The sequence below is a fragment of the Pseudophryne corroboree genome, chromosome 7 (genome assembly GCF_028390025.1).
Source record: "Pseudophryne corroboree isolate aPseCor3 chromosome 7, aPseCor3.hap2, whole genome shotgun sequence".
Taxonomy (NCBI): Eukaryota; Metazoa; Chordata; class Amphibia; order Anura; family Myobatrachidae; genus Pseudophryne; species Pseudophryne corroboree.
The window spans coordinates 356644340-356658681 of record NC_086450.1 but is presented as its reverse complement, the minus strand read 5'-3'; the positions used below and the strand labels follow the sequence as shown (position 1 = coordinate 356658681).

Below are 14342 nucleotides of genomic sequence, written 5' to 3'. Positions count from 1 at the left end.
AGCGTCTGAAACTGATAGTGACAGTTTTGTACAACGAACCTGAGGTACCCCTGGTGTGAGGGGTAAATTTCTTCCAGGTTCGCTATCACTGCTCTGAGTGACTCCATCTTGAACTTGAACTTCTTTATGTACAGGTTCAAGGACTTCAGATTTAGAATAGGCCTTACCGAGCCATCCGGCTTCGGTACCACAAATAGAGTGGAATAATACCCCTTCCCTTGTTGTAGAAGAGGTACCTTGACTATCACCTGCTGAGAGTACAGCTTGTGAATGGCTTCCAAAACCGTCTCCCTTTCGGAGGGGGACGTTGGTAAAGCAGACTTCAGGAAACGGCGAGGTGGATCTGTCTCTAATTCCAACCTGTACCCCTGAGATATTATCTGCAGGATCCAGGGATCTACCTGCGAGTGAGCCCACTGCGCGCTGTAATTTTTGAGACGACCGCCCACCGTCCCCGAGTCCGCTTGAGAAGCCCCAGCGTCATGCTGAGGCTTTTGTAGAAGCCGGGGAGGGCTTCTGTTCCTGGGAAGGAGCTGCCTGTTGCTGTCTCTTCCCTCGACCTCTGCCTCGTGGCAGATATGAATAGCCCTTTGCTCTCTTATTTTTAAAGGAACGAAAGGGCTGCGGTTGAAAAGTCGGTGCCTTTTTCTGTTGGGGAGTGACTTGAGGTAGAAAGGTGGATTTCCCGGCTGTAGCCGTGGCCACCAAATCTGATAGACCGACTCCAAATAACTCCTCCCCTTTATACGGCAAAACTTCCATATGCCGTTTTGAATCCGCATCGCCTGTCCACTGTCGCGTCCATAAAGCTCTTCTGGCCGAAATGGACATAGCACTTACCCGTGATGCCAGTGTGCAGATATCCCTCTGTGCATCACGCATATAAAGAAATGCATCCTTTATTTGTTCTAACGACAGTAAAATATTGTCCCTGTCCAGGGTATCAATATTTTCAATCAGGGACTCTGACCAAACTACCCCAGCACTGCACATCCAGGCAGTCGCTATAGCTGGTCGTAGTATAACACCTGCATGTGTGTATATACTTTTTTGGATATTTTCCATCCTCCTATCTGATGGATCTTTAAGTGCGGCCGTCTCAGGAGAGGGTAACGCCACTTGTTTAGATAAGCGTGTTAGCGCCTTGTCCACCCTAGGAGGTGTTTCCCAGCGCTCCCTAACCTCTGGCGGGAAAGGGTATAATGCCAATAATTTCTTTGAAATTATCAGCTTTTTATCAGGGGCAACCCACGCTTCATCACACACGTCATTTAATTCTTCTGATTCAGGAAAAACTATAGGTAGTTTTTTCACACCCCACATAATACCCTGTTTAGTGGTACCTGTAGTATCAGCTAAATGTAACGCCTCCTTCATTGCCAAAATCATATAACGTGTGGCCCTACTGGAAAATACGGTTGATTCGTCACCGTCACCACTGGAATCAGTGCCTGTGTCTGGGTCTGTGTCGACCGACTGAGGCAAAGGGCGTTTCACAGCCCCTGACGATGTTTGAGGCGCCTGGACAGGCACTAATTGATTGTCCGGCCGCCTCATGTCGTCAAACGACTGCTTAAGCGAGTTGACGCTATCCCGTAATTCCACAAATAAAGGCATCCATTCTGGTGTCGACCCCCTAGGAGGTGACATCCCCATATTTGGCAATTGCTCCGCCTCCACACCAATATCGTCCTCATACATGTCGACACACACGTACCGACACACAGCAGACACACAGGGAATGCTCTACACGAAGACAGGACCCACTAGCCCTTTGGGGAGACAGAGGGAGAGTCTGCCAGCACACACCAAAAAAGCGCTATATATGACAGGGATAGCCTTATAATAAGTGCTCCCTTATAGCTGCTTTATATATATCAAAATATTGCCATTAAATTTGCCCCCCCTCTCTGTTTTACCCTGTTTCTGTAGTGCAGTGCAGGGGAGAGACCTGGGAGCCGTCCTGACCAGCGGAGCTGTGAGAGGAAATGGCGCCGTGTGCTGAGGAGATAGGCCCCGCCCCTTTTCCGGCTGGCTCGTCTCCCGCTATTTTGTGAATCCAGGCAGGGGTTAAATATCTCCATATAGCCTCTGGGGGCTATATGTGAGGTATTTTTAGCCTTTTAATAGGTTTTCATTTGCCTCCCAGGGCGCCCCCCCCCAGCGCCCTGCACCCTCAGTGACTGCGTGTGAAGTGTGCTGAGAGGAAAATGGCGCACAGCTGCAGTGCTGTGCGCTACCTTTAGAAGACTGCAGGAGTCTTCAGCCGCCGATTCTGGACCTCTTCTTACTTCAGCATCTGCAAGGGGGCCGGCGGCGCGGCTCCGGTGACCATCCAGGCTGTACCTGTGATCGTCCCTCTGGAGCTGATGTCCAGTAGCCAAGAAGCCAATCCATCCTGCACGCAGGTGAGTTCACTTCTTCTCCCCTCTGTCCCTCGTTGCAGTGATCCTGTTGCCAGCAGGAATCACTGTAAAATAAAAAACCTAAGCTAAACTTTCTCTAAGCAGCTCTTTATGAGAGCCACCTAGAATTGCACCCTTCTCGGCCGGGCACAAAAATCTAACTGGAGTCTGGGGGGGGGTCATGGGGGGAGGGGCCGGTGCACACCACCTGATCTGGAAAAGCTTTGCTTTTTGTGCCCTGTCTCCTGCGGAGCCGCTGTTCCCCCATGGTCCTTTCAGGAACCCCAGCATCCACTAGGACGATAGAGAAATTCTTATTTTCAGTGCTGATTGGTTGCCATGGGCAACTTCTCCACTGGCTCACTTCTCCGCTCTTATCACTGCTTAGTAAATGTCCCCCTATGCCTGGAAACTCTGCAATCTGTTTGCCCGTGGCTATTGAACCACCGTTCTTTCCAACCTTCCACCTATAACTACTGCGACTTGCTGCATTTCAGTAAATATTCTGAAAGGGTGGTCTTCAGTATGCCGACTGACGGGATCCCGGCGCACAGTATACCGGCGCCGGGATCCCGACAGCCTGCATACCAACACTTATTCTCCCTCGTGGGGGTCCACGCAAGGGGCTCATTTGCGCTCACCACACTGTCGGTATGCCGGCGGTCGGGCTCCCGGCGCCGGTATGCTGGTCGCCGGGAGCCCGACCGCCGGCAGATCGTAGTGAACCCTTCTGAAATACCGCCATATTGTAACTGTACATTTTTCCCCCAGCAAGCTTAGTTCCATACAATGGTTTTGTTTTCGTAAGTGATTTCACTTATCCAATTATTTTAAAAAGCACTGGAGTTTCTGTACCTCACCCATGTTATTCCTGCGGTATCTCAATAGGCTATTGTCTCTGAAATCCTCATTGAACTGGATAGATCAATGGTTTTGCCAACTGCTTTACAAAATGTGTGTGTGTACTGGAGTAAGTACATCACAAGATAAACACATTGCTACAAATATAAAATGCTGTGTAACTGCTACTTATGTCATAAAAATAATTAAAACAACTTTTAACAACATGAACATGAATTGTGCATTTTAGAGGAACCTCTTGCTTTGCCATGCCATTTCTATCAAGAACCAATAGTCATCTGGTGGCACTGCTGTTTTGCTGTCTATGGATGACTAATTTTACCACATCAGAGCAGCAAAATTGCATATTATGGAACTGTACCTACCAGGGCTTTTACCACAAAACCCATCTTAAAAGTAAAACCACTCAGTAAAACCATATGGCCTCAAGTCAAAAACACGGCCTGATCAGGAGCTAATTACCGTTGATGGCTCCTGACATCCTGGCCGGACATTAGCCTGGGGTGGAATGATTATTGGGGTGTGGGGCGGGTTTTGTGTGTGTGTGTGTGTGTGTGTGTGTGTGTGTGTGTGTGTGTGTGTGTGTGTGTGTGTGTGTGTGTGTGTGTGTGTGTGTGTGTGTGGGGGGGGGGGGAAGCTAGTGGTTATTAGGTATTCTCGTTCTGCATTTTGCAGACTGAAGGAACACTCTTGAGAATACATTAGTGCCACTCCATTTCCAAAAATGTTTGCAAAGATTTTTCCTACAGTATAACTTCGTAAATCTGACATTTGTTCTTCAAAGTAACAATCAGAGGCAAAGCTTGGCTTATTTATGAGAAGACTTTCTGTATGCTTAAATACATGTTAAACATGTGGGTATAATTAATAGTGCATTATGAGCCTAATTCAGCATGGATTGTAGTTGTGAGAAAAAAAAACTACAACCCTTTACACTAGCATGCGGGGGGACACCCAGGACAGGGCAAGTCCGCGCTGCATGCCGAGCCCTTCCCCCCCCCGCTGATATGTGAACGCTTCGCTCAGCAGCGAAGTGCACGCATGATAAGGGTAGCACTCAGCCTAGCTGTGAAGGCAGACAGCTATCTGCCATGTTTTGGGTCGCATCTGCCGTGGCCCGCTTCCGCAAACGCTCCCCCCAATGCTGCCCCCTAAACGCCACATTGATGCCCCCCTCCCGCCCCGCGAACGCCTCTGCCTGTCAAACAGACCGAGACACGCGCAGTGCGTTTTCTGCGCGCGTGTGCACTGCAAAAGGGCTTCAGCATGTGAACGGATCATAGTTGCGTTCCATGCTGAATCGGGCCTGATGAACATTGTTTACTTACATATTTCCACATCCTTGAAAAACCTGCCAGGCAGAGCTTTTCTAAGGAAACCATGAATATTTTCCACAAACACAAATAGCAACAGTACCACAAAAAAACAACAACTTACAAATAGTCTAGCAAACACATAGCATTGTATGCTGTTCCCAAAATAATGCTATACAGCGACACAACAATTACTCATTAGCTATGCAAATGAAATGATCTTCGTGCCCTTATGTAACATGTAGCAAAGCGCTAATCATAAACTGTGTGAAAGAATGTGCTATGTGGATATTTCCAGTGTTTCGGCAAGGAATAAATTATCGGTCCGGTGACAAAGCACTGCACTCGGTGCTGCATACTGAATCCCATCACAGAGCTTTCTTAACGCTGAATGATGCGACTTCACGTCTCAGACATCTGCTTCCAAAATGATGATGAATAACAAAGCCTATCTGCTTAGTATGCAGCAGGAGACCCCCACCTTTCCACCCTGCATAATAACATCTGACTCTTTCTGGCTGGGATCTCACAGTCTATAGAATGGGTGAGCCTGCTCCTCAGCAGGGTATGAGCGGACCACGCTAATCATGTATGGGATGCAATGCAGCTATATGCACTGTGGCAGACACATTCTACAGAAATGTGTTGTTGGATACATAAGCAACGCTGGAATCCCGACCCCAGCAGATAGAAACATGTATTATGGAAGGAAATCCAATTAGTACACATACTGGGCGGGATGTACTAATGTACATCGCCGCCCTGCGCCACGATGCTGATCGCATATGTACTTACATATGCGATCAGCATTGCGGAGGACAGCTCTTCCGATAAGAGCTGTCCGCCGCCATGCACAGCGGCAGCCTGTCTTCCGGGATTCGGCCCCAGGAGTCAGTCTGCGCATGCGCAGGGTGACGGGGGTGGCCGCAAGGCATGCTGGGAGGGATCCGATCGGATCCCTCACACAGCGCCGCGGAGAGAAGCCCATAGGATAAAGCTGGCGAACCCCGCCGCGGCGCTGACCTGCCGGCCGGGGGATGGTACATCAGGAAAATGCAGTAAACAGGGGGTTTACTGCATTTTCCGCTTAGTACATCCCGCCCACTATTTGGAAATCATTGCTTCACTAGTTACCACCCTGTCAAAATTATGGAACAACATAACAGTAATGTCAGCACTGGCGGCTGTGCGCGGCCTAACGGAGTAACACTTGAATTGCTCTGTCAGGTGCCATTTAGTGGACTGCCGGCGTGCAAAACACTAGAATCCCCCTATAGAGGTGAGGAGCAAGGTAAGCCTGTTATTTATATGCTCTTCCCCACCCCCTTCATATTGTACCCTACCATGAAATAATCCATACAGTACGGCCTAATGCAGGTGGGCATGTGCTCTGTCACTGCATGTATAACCTGTCTGACAGAAAAATGCCTCTTTGCAAAAAGTTAACAAAAACATCCATCTATTTCCTCTCTCTTTAACCATTCCACTTCCAGACTGTATGACAAATTCATCCATAGTTGCCAATTATGCCTATCTACCAAGGACAGCCTAAGGGGGTGTGGTATGGAAGGCAGATAGTAACTAGGTCGACAGTGTCTAGGTCGACATGGCTATGTCGACAGGTCAAAATGTCGACATGAGCTTTTTAGGTTTTTTTGGTGTTGTTTTCTTCGTAGAGTGACCGGGAACCCGAATTAGTGCACCGTGTCCCCTCGCATGGCTCGCTTCGCTCGGCACAGATTACCATTCCAATCGTAGTCCATGTGGATCGTTAAGTATTAAAAGGTTAAAAAGAAAGAAAAAAATCGTGAAAAACTCATGTCGACCTTTTGACCTGTCGGCCTAGAACATGTCGACCTAGAGGCCCTGTTGACCTAGAAACCCTGTTGACCTAGTTACTGTCGACCAATAGTGGAGACCGGATTCCGCCTAAGGAAATAACAGATCTGTCTTTCTATGTTACGTTGCTGCTGAGCATGTCCTTGTTTGTATGTTGGCTGCTTGCCATTGTCATATAAATTCATATTTTTCAAAAGGAACGTTTTCAAATATAATCCATTTAAATAATTTACATACTCATATAATGTTTGGAGGTGCCATACCCCGTCCCTGCTTAGCTTTTATGCATTCATAAAATATACAGGTGCAGGTTTGTAGCAGCAAAGTACACCTAGAACGTGAAGCTGTTCTAAAATGCTGTGATCTGTAACAAACAGGCAGAACTCTGGGAGGCAACAGAGTCAGCTGCCGCCGGGCTCCTGCTTTGAAGGGGGGCACCTCTCCTCCTGTTCCGTGTGTTCAGCAACATTAATCAATTAAGTTAATTGACAGCAGCTGGTATCTCTTCTGTAGCCGACTTCCCCACTAGTCACTACACCAATCACACCCTCTTTATTATAGATACACTGGAAGCAGACACCTTACTGATGAAGCTGTTTGCTCCTATAAAGGAAGCATGAGAATTCTAACTATATGAAGTTATTTCTCTGACAATTACAAGTATCTTCATATACTGTAGTTAGAATTCTCATACTTCCTATTCAAGAGCAGATATCTCCATCAGTAAGGTGCATGCTTCCAGTGTAATAGGTTGTGGGTTCTAATCCTGGATATGACACTTACAAAATAATTGTCAGAGAAATAATCAGCATTGTGAGTGACTGAGCAGATCTATGTAGCGTGTGGCTGGACCCCTACATAGATCTGCCTAGTTGCAACGGGTTTTGTAGTAGCTTCATATAGTTAGAATTAGAGATGAGCGGGTTCGGTTTTACTTGGATCTCAAAACGGTATCTTATTGGCTTACGGATGATATATAGGGGTGGGGGGGGCACCAATATTTTTCTTGCCTCCGGGCAACTGGGACAAACTTACGCCACTGTACTAACAAACATACTTAAGTAGTAACAAACCACGTCATATAATGGTGAGAAAATCAGAGTTAATTGAAGTGTCCCAAGCCTTTGACTCAATAAACCACAACACCACTGAGTTTCAATCCCACCCTCCTTTTTACTCCATTCATAGCGGGAGAGGAATGTGTGAATGGAATTGTGACTTCTCAAATATGTCCTTGACATACCTGAAACGTAATCTCCTTAATATGGATCCTTTCAATAAATATTAGCTAAAACTGTTGCAACAGACTACGTGACAGACCCAACATGCCTTACCCCTATTGCACAAAGCATCAGTGAATGACCCAACTGTTTTCTGTTTTTAAAGAGTGTGATCTATGTTCCAAGTCTACTTTTGTATAGTGAGCTGACTGTAGAAATCTGTATTCATGATACATCTGAGTGGGCCCAGCAACATGTGACGCAGGAAAAACACAGCAAAACTCACATCTGATGACTGCCTGCTAATAACACTTACACAAACGCTGACTTTAATGTCTCTTAAACTGCATAAAACATTCCAGCTGTAATCATAATAAATACATCTCTCTATAGGTCACATCTATTAGTCGGAAATGACAAGAAAGAATCAAGTTGTGATTTTTAGCAAGGCTGCTTTCCTTGTCAGTAAATTGTACAGCAAAAACCTCCTCGGATCAACTGGAAGTATGGGGCCAAGCGGTTCCCACTTTAAGTTTCTCTTTGCATAAACGGACAGCTCTAATCACAATAAGAAATCGCAGACATTGGGGACCCCTCTTGTGGCAAACACTTAAAAGATTTATTGCTGTCATCTATGATTAGCTCATTAGGTTTGTTTTAGGATTTTAAGAGGCCTGGGGTAACTTAATCTCCTCTTGACCCTTGCAGTAGGTCTGCTCTGGAACAGTTTAACCTCGACCACATGTCAGAAGAAGGTACAAGGGGTATGTGTATTTGTCTGCAACGGAACAGTGTCCCGTAATTGTAATATGACCAGTATATGAGTAATATGTCCCTCTTTTCTGTGTCCTATAAGAAGCCATGTTTTCAAGCTGAAACCAGAAGGAACCAGTTGGGTCAATGGGTACTGCAAAGATGTTATACATGCACTGCAGTGAGCTGCCTGTTAGAGTATGGGAAACATATCTCCTGCCCGTCTGCATATGTAATAAGAGAGGGACTTTGGCCTCCACAGACAATAGCAGGACCCTCTGTGCAGGCTGCAGGGAACAAAGAGATGGCTTGAGGGGTACCCCCACCAATGCTACTACTTATTTGGCTTACTAAAGTAGTACAACAGCTGTACCATGTAATAAGAGGCGCTATGAGTGCAGTAATCTCATACCATCAGCATTTCGCAAAAAAAACATACAGGATGCTACAATATGTTATGTTACAGTATAGTTATGTTGAGTTGGTGCAGTTGTGTACAGCACAGGGACAGAGAAGTTACCATTACACAAAACTGTTATTCCTTGTTATTAGGCAACATCAGTGCACATCACACCCACTGGATAGACACTTATCTTCTATGTAGGCAAGTTAGTTCAAGACGATTGTTTGCACCCCTCCTTGGGGTAGATCTGGCACTGCGCATGACACAACACCAGTCCTGCTTATACAGAGTACAGTATATAGCATGTCACTGGTTTCGCAGTGTGTGGATGCAGCCTGGACATGACACCAACTGCTCTCTCATCACATTACTGCCATGCTTTCCCACTTTTACAATCACTACATCATGATATTTTTACCCTGTGTCTGCTTACACATTGCTTATGTAACTAAGAATACACACCACGTCCAGCCACAGCCATTTACATAAAGCCCATAGCCCCCAGTAGTTGTACGTATGGGTTATTCTCATCACTGAGCAATATGTCAGCACCCAATCTTACAACCCTGCAGTGGGTTCATTTATGCCTTCCAAAGCCGGCATGCTTCTCTAGATACACAGGGTGGCATCCTAACCTGAGGATTTACACACACACACACACATTATAAAATTTATATATATATATAGTGTATAGATCTCTATCTATCTATCTATCTATCTATCTATCTATCTATCTATCTATCTATCTATCTATCTATCTATCTATCTATCTATCACATCAATAGTACCATAGAGATAGGGTAAATAAATAATGAATTATCTAGTATACTAATTGTTTTCAAGGCAATAAGTCAAAGTACATACATGAACACATATTGCACGTATATATATATATATATATATAGATATATATATATATATATACATTTTTTTAGAAAAATGTATACACGCATATATATATATATATATATACACATACATATCTATAAATACATGCACACTTTAAGACCGTATTCTTTGTACTAGCGCAAAGCTTATTTTGCTTCTACAACTATAGAGTAATGTGTGTGCATTCCATTCCATGCACACAAGACCACATACATACAGCACTTGCAGAATAGCCAGAGCATGAGCCTGGTAACAGAACTTACAGATAGATGTGTGCTTTGCAGGCTGTGCAGGGGCTTTTGGTCTCAGGCACAGTATAGAGTCACATCTCTGCAAGCTGGGACAACACTGGACAGATTTCCCACAGCTCTGAGTTAAATCCTTTTGGCTGATGCTGCAATAGACCTTGATGCCCAATTTGCAATGATCCCAAAATGAGCTGTTTGTGTTCCCTCTTGTGTGAGTAAGCCTGTGATTGTAAGCAGTGAGGAGTCTGAGTAAATGCTGACACCTCTACAGTGAGTTTACTGCAGTACCAGATCTGCCAGAGGCCCAACCCACTCTTGATATGCCCCGCCCTCCCAGTGACGCCAGACCCTTCATAGGAAGCATGCATTGCCTTTTGTTTGTTGTTGCTGGTGCCAGGCTAGAAGCAGGGTTGCATGCAATGTCCACAGCGCTCGCGCTCCCTGTAGTAGTGCAGAAAACACATGTTGCTATGGGAAGTTTAGGAAATGTTGAATTGATTGCAGTGTCTTTATCGTGCATAACGTGTTGTGTGGATTAGCTGGTTGTTTACTGTGTTACAGAGTAACAACTAGTAGCAATTCACTGGAGCCAGCGGTCTCTGTATAATGATGAATGCTGCAGGGGTTGGGCTTTGCTATTAATGTTACTGGCATATTCCCATTCAGTGTCAGCAGTCATTCTTCATCTTTCTGTCACAGCTGCAGTATTACCTCTGACTGACAGGGTTTGCCTATTTATTACTCGTCAGATATCTACCAGTGGGGTGCGGTGAGGTCAGTGGCTGGTGAGGCATGCCTATTACCACTGCCGCTATGGCCGCCGCCAGTGCCCGCTACTGTACTGACGCCCATACCAGCTGCCAGTGCCTGCTAAAGTTGCCACACCCGCAGCTAATTCCCCATCTGATACCACCACCAATGCCCGCAAAGTCTGGAGAGTAACAGCAGCCATAGACTGGGCAGCAGAGGCGCCCGAGGTTAAAGAGAGCAGTGGAGGGTCTGCCTGGAAGCAGGATTACAGCTGCAGGGCAGTTGATCGAGACAGCAGTTGTAATTGCCCCCTGCCCTTATACACCGGCACAGATGTAGTAATCAACGCCCCTCCCCTTTATACCCCAGCACATATGCAGTAATACCCCCCCTCCCCTTATACCCTGGCAGACACACAGTAATCACCCCCCCACACTTATACCCCAGCAAATATGCAGTAATCACCCCCCCCCTTATACCTCAGCACATGTGCACTGCAGTATTCACCCCCCTCCCTCCGCAGACACACAGTAATCACCCCCCCCCTTATACCTCAGCACATGTGCACTGCAGTATTCACCCCCCTCCCTCCGCAGACACACAGTAATCACCCCCCCACACTTATACCCCAGCAAATATGCAGTAATCACCCCCCCTTATACCTCAGCACATAAGGGAGAGAGGGTGGCCTGCTGCGTCCCTGCTAAACCAACCCCAATATCTCCTCTACTGAAATCATACTCGGAGACAAGATCTGGGATTTAATCATTGGCCACAGTTTTATTAAACATTACCTTATTTACATTTTGCAGGGTAGGGACAGAGAACGGTGGGCAAGGCACAAAACCCTATCAATGCCTATCATTGATTTATGACGGGGCGTGCCACATACCTACGCCGTAGGCCCTCGGCAACGCCCCCGCTATGGAGCCATGCTCCTCCTTGATTTATGACGGGGCGTGCCACATACCTACGCCGTAGGCCCTCAGCAACGCCCCCGCTATGGAGCCAGCCCCCACAGATCACTCTGGCCTGGTGCGCACCCGACGGTCCGCCGCCGACAGCTGGAGCCTGGCGTGCGGCACCTCGACGACGGTGAATCTGCAACCTCAGCTGGCTCCCCTGCTCCACCTGCCTTGCGCACCGCTTCTTCCCGCCTGCCCTGCTACATATATCTCCGTACCAACTGTGACAAAAGACAAACTGCATAGACATTACACAACTTCTTTCCAACCCGGTTACCCAAACCGACTGTATCTTTACAAACCTTGTTACCCTACAAAATTCTTGACCACCAATGCATCCATAAACGTCCCATTTTTTTTCTCAGTGTTTTTTATTTCTTTTATTTATTTATTTATTTTCCTTTTATTTTTTATTTTTATTTTTATTTTTTTTAAAACACACAAAATGCTGACAGGCATAAAGTAGAAATTATACATTCACAAAAGTGGTGGGTGGGTGGGATCTGTTTGCAGCTCTAGCCTGGAATGCAGCCTCCCCCCCTCTGCCTCAGCCTTTCAACCCCCTCATGGCTCTTCCCTCCCCCTGCTAGCCTACTGGCAGCCCTGCTCTCCTAGGTGTGACGGGGAGGACGGGTATACCTGCCCCCGTCCCTCCCTTTTCCCCGTTTGGCCCGCGGCCGCGTGTGCCCCCCCTCTCCCCTATATCGCTGCAGCGCCATTTTGGCGCCTATGCTCCCTTGTGCACTGCAGTATTCACCCCCCTCCCTCCGCAGACACACAGTAATAACCCTCCACCCCTTATACCCCAGCACATATTCACTGCAGTAATCACCCCCCCCCCCCCTCCCCACACACACACACCCGGCAGACACACAGTACTCAGTCCCCTCCCCCCCCCCCTCTCCTTATACTCCCAGCACAGTGCGCACATCTCCTTGCTGAGCACTGCTGTGTACTGACCATGGGCTGCCCTGCGCTCTGAAACACATGGTCAGTACACAGCAGCGCTCAGCACGGACTCCGGGAGATGGCGGGTTATACACCCCCGCCGGCTGTCTGGCAGCGCTGCTGACAGCGGGGACACTGACCTGTGGAAGGGCCGGAGCGCATAGTTCACAAGCTCCAGTATGTCGGGCTACGGCGCCCCCCTAAGTGTGAGGCCAGCCCGTCTGTACATGGAGTGATGGCAGTGAGAGGTGAGCAGGGGAACAGGTGCACTGGTGCAGGAGCCTCTCTCGGGGTGGAGGGTGGGCTGGATCTTAGCGAGAGCTGGGATTCTGGTGCCCAATCATATATGCATCAGTGACAGGGATGTGCTTTCATATGGGCTGAAAGCACGCCCCTGTCACTGAGGCACTTATCAGGGACGTGCAGTCAGGGGAGGCAGGGGAGGCAGTGCCTCCCCTGTCATTAATGAGTAATATAATACAAAGAAGATACTTATGACACATAAGTATCTTCTTTATTATTTTACTCATCATTAAAGTGTGCAGAATTAGTTTGGGAGGCACCGATCGTGGTGCCTCCCGTAGTGATTGAGAAAAGATATGGGAGCAGGGGGCGGGCGCGGGCGGGGCCTAGCAATGGGCAGGAAAAGCCCATTGAAATTGCATGGGAAAGCGGCACCATTAGAGGTGCCGCTTTCCTACAGGGACGTGCTTTCAACCTATGAAAGCACGTCCCTGTGAGTGAGGCCACAGTGATTGGCCAGCGGATCCGTCACTGGATCCGCTGTAAATCACTGTGTGGCGGCGGAGGTGCGGGCGGCGGAGGTGCGGGATGCGGCGGAGGTGCTGGCGGTGGAGATGCGGGCGGCGGTAGCGGGACGCGGCAGTACGGACAGTTCTGCAGAGTTTGGCAGCGGAAGCGGTACCCATTTCAAAAATGGCGCCTCAGCGTCATTTTTGAAATTCAAGATGGCCGCCGCGAGCCAATCATGGCTCGCCGCGTCATCGCCCCACCCCCACCGCTGACTTATATAAGTCAGCGCGAGGCAGCGGCTGTCAGTCCGACGGCGGAGGAGGAGCTGAGAAGAGCTCCTGAAGACCGAAGACGCCGTGGAAGTCCTGGATGGGCGGTGGCCATGCAAAAGAGCTTAAAGGCCGCCGCCTCCCAGGTGAAGACGCTGGGGGAAGACGCCAGAAGCCCTGGGGAGGTGGCGCCCCCCCCAGGTGAAGACGCCAGAAGCCCTGGGAAGGCGGCGGCCACGCAAAAGAGCTTAAAGGCCGCCGCCCCCAGGTGAAGACCCTGTTTAATAAAGGTTTTTTTAAAGTACGTGTAGTGTGTTTTTTTTATATTTTCTTTACAGGTGGACTACAGGTGCCAGCGGGCCCTTTATGTTCGGGCATGCTGGCACTTGTGGTTCTCCAAGTGCCAGCATGCTTGGGCAGGCTTGCTGGGACCTATAGGCCACCTGTAAAGAACAATATTACTATTCTTTACAGGTGGACTACAGGTGCCAGTGGGCCATTTATGTCCGGGCATGCTGGCACTTGTGGTTCTCCATGCTGGGGCAGGCTTGCTGGGATCTGTAGGCCACCTGTAAAGAACAGTATTAGCATACAATGAACCCCGCACCCACCGCCACAAGGGGTGCGGGGCATAGCACTGGGCTATCAGCCCAGTGCTGGTTATTGCTCAGGAGGGGGGACCCCATTTTCATTTTTTGGGGGCCCCACTTTCCGAGGAATTCCAGCC

General features: G+C 48.2%; 1 protein-coding gene across 2 annotated transcripts in view; it reads right to left on the bottom strand.

Moving 5' to 3' along the window:
- GPRC5B (G protein-coupled receptor class C group 5 member B) overlaps window positions 1-10233 on the bottom strand; it is a 155461-nt gene extending 145228 nt beyond the window's left edge. Inside the window, exon 1 of one of the 2 annotated variants that reach the window (XM_063934439.1) lies at window positions 9946-10233. The gene's annotated coding sequence lies outside the window, so the exon portion shown is untranslated. The remainder of the gene's footprint in view (window positions 1-9945) is intronic. The other variant, XM_063934440.1, reaches the window with a different exon arrangement.
- Window positions 10234-14342: the final 4109 nt, after the last annotated feature.